Here is a 2670-nt window from a genome sequence, read left to right on the forward strand (position 1 = left end):
CCCCCCCCCTCCTTCCCTTCTTACCCTAATTTGTAGGTTATGTTGACTTCTCTTTCTGAAATAAATACATGAATAATAATAACCAATAAAACAAACCAAAAATCGAACAAAATGAAATCTATCATCGATCAAATGCAATAAAACGTTTAAGTCTGTTGCAATCGATCTATCATAGAAAGATTCCAACAAACTTTAACGTTTGATTGTTTGTTCTATCAGAACAATTCCAACAGACTTTAACATTTCATTGTATTTGTTCGATGATCGATTTGATTTGGTTCCATTTGTAGTTTGTGTTGTCGGAGAAAATCCATTGTGAATCCAAGTTCATCACGCAAAAAAAATATAATTCTTGCAGCTATTATAATCCATGCACCACTTTTCTATGGGAGTGGGCACACCGTGGAGCCACATTTGTCGAAGAGTATGCCACTGGGCCGTTGTTGCCTAAGGGATTTGCAAATAATCGCTGGTAAATAATCACGATTGGACCAGAGGCGCCACATTTGATAGTCGTCAGCAAAGGATGATCGCTGGAATGATTAAAATTATAGTGGCTGGTTAAAAGTAAATAAAAATGAGTCTTAGGGAGTTTGTATGATTGTAACTTCAGTTATTCGAGGTCGAAAACTTCAACCACGTGGTGATCCAAGATAGCTGTTGCAAATTTTATAAACCTCATATAGAAACAACCGTCCTTGCATGCGCGTTTCAGCCTGCAATTCGCCACATATCAGCAATTCACTCAAAACTTTCCGCGGAGATCAAGTGATGCAAGTATGACCTGCAATAACTAGATTTCAACGGAGTATTTTGGGAGTACCATCTTAAAGAATGAAGAGTAAAATCATGAAAATTAGTAGTGAAGATTCTATCGAGCTTTATAATCAAATGATCACTTTTAATGTCGGCTCTCAATGGCCGAATACAAATTGTAGCTCGCAGTGTTATTCGGGCGAGACAAGGTCGTGGCATGGTAATTCAATATGATTCCAATCGTGCATCCTCAGGAATTCATCACGCGGTCACAAAATACGGCCATTGAATGACATTGGATATTTAATTTTATAATGTGCACGTCTGTTAAAGTAGGAAATTTATTGACTGTATCATGGTTAAATATATGTTAAATTGAAGGAGGCTCCGAGGAATATCTATATTTCGCATTTCAACGCCAATAATGAACAATCTTCTCTCAGCTTCCCTTACTTCTGAATTCTTCAGGCCTGGTAACTTTCAAAAGAACATAACCCGCCGTTTTATTTGGAAGAAGTTCTGACTTTTTATCCTCATGGTGTTTTTTCTTAATTTTATTGGAGAACTAGCTGGCGCTCAACTGTTTCAAATTCAAGATGTTATTTAGCTGACAATTATATAATTTGAAATGAATAAAAAACTTCAATAATTAAAATAAGGCGTATAGTAAACAGATTAAAAAATAATAAAAATTATAGATAATTATATTATCATATTGACCCATAGAATTAAGGATAAGAGACAGCTATAAAACGAGAGTATGAATAATTCTCGTCTCTTCTAATCAGAACAAATTTAGTTACTCACATAGTTAAAGGTGTCGGTGTTCTCAAAATGTATTTACCTACTTGAAACTTCGACTCTTGGATTTTGAATACATTTTGTGTTTCCTGTTTCATTGTGGTGACAGTATTTATTGCTCACTCAACGACTAAATTCGCTCTGTTGGACGCAATAGCAGTAATGTACCGAGCCATATTTAGGACCGCTGCTGCTAATAACAGTAGTTTAATCAAAAAGTGGGAGAGTGTATTCGGTTTAAATGATAGTCGTTGTGATTCGTGCCGTCGAATGTGTAAATCTGGCATTGGTTTGTAGCGTGGAAACAATATCCGTATGTGTAAAAAAATGCCAAGTCACGTGCGAGATGGATGCAAACAGTTGTCATTATTTTGCCACTAAGTGGTCTCCAGAAATGCGCAGTTAAGAACGTTCTCTAAGTCCCAGTTGTGCTCATCCTTCTCTGTCATAAGCACTGGAATTAATGTTAAGCTTTCTAACCAAATGAGTTGAGCACCGTTTATGCGCAGAAGTAAAGAAATGTGTCTTCTGCGTCAATTTGTGCGATTTGGCAATACCGCTTTCCTCTCTGTCTCTCTCACATCACTCTCATGAAAGCATATGGTGTGAGAGAGGTTATATCATAAGTTTGTTGTCAGTTTGTAAATACTAATAAGATGTCTAATTGTCGCAAGAAAAATGGATTTATTGTTTCACAAAAATCAGCATCTCGTACAAAAAAAGCTTTGGAAGCAATGCCAAGTGCAAAAAAAATGCATTAAAGAAGTTATAGAAGAAAGTCAAATGAATGATAATTGTGATGGATTACGCATTGTGAATTTGAAAGAATTGGGAAAAAATATGAAATGTAAAAAGTGTAAACGAGTTTTGGATTTGCAAAAAGTATCAAAAGAAAGATTGATTGGCTGTCACTCAGTTCTTACTATTCATTGCGAATCATGTGATGTTTTTACACAAGTCAACACAGCTAAAGTAGTAAACAAAGATATCTCTGTGCTGGGTTAGTTCTTGGTATATTGTGAATTTTTTCTATGTTTGAGTAAATAATGTTTATCTCGTGTGATCGCTGGCTTTTCTGATACTTTGAAAGTGTTTAAAAAACTGCTTACCGAC

Source organism: Belonocnema kinseyi, chromosome 8 (genome assembly GCF_010883055.1).
Source record: "Belonocnema kinseyi isolate 2016_QV_RU_SX_M_011 chromosome 8, B_treatae_v1, whole genome shotgun sequence".
NCBI lineage: Eukaryota > Metazoa > Arthropoda > Insecta > Hymenoptera > Cynipidae > Belonocnema > Belonocnema kinseyi.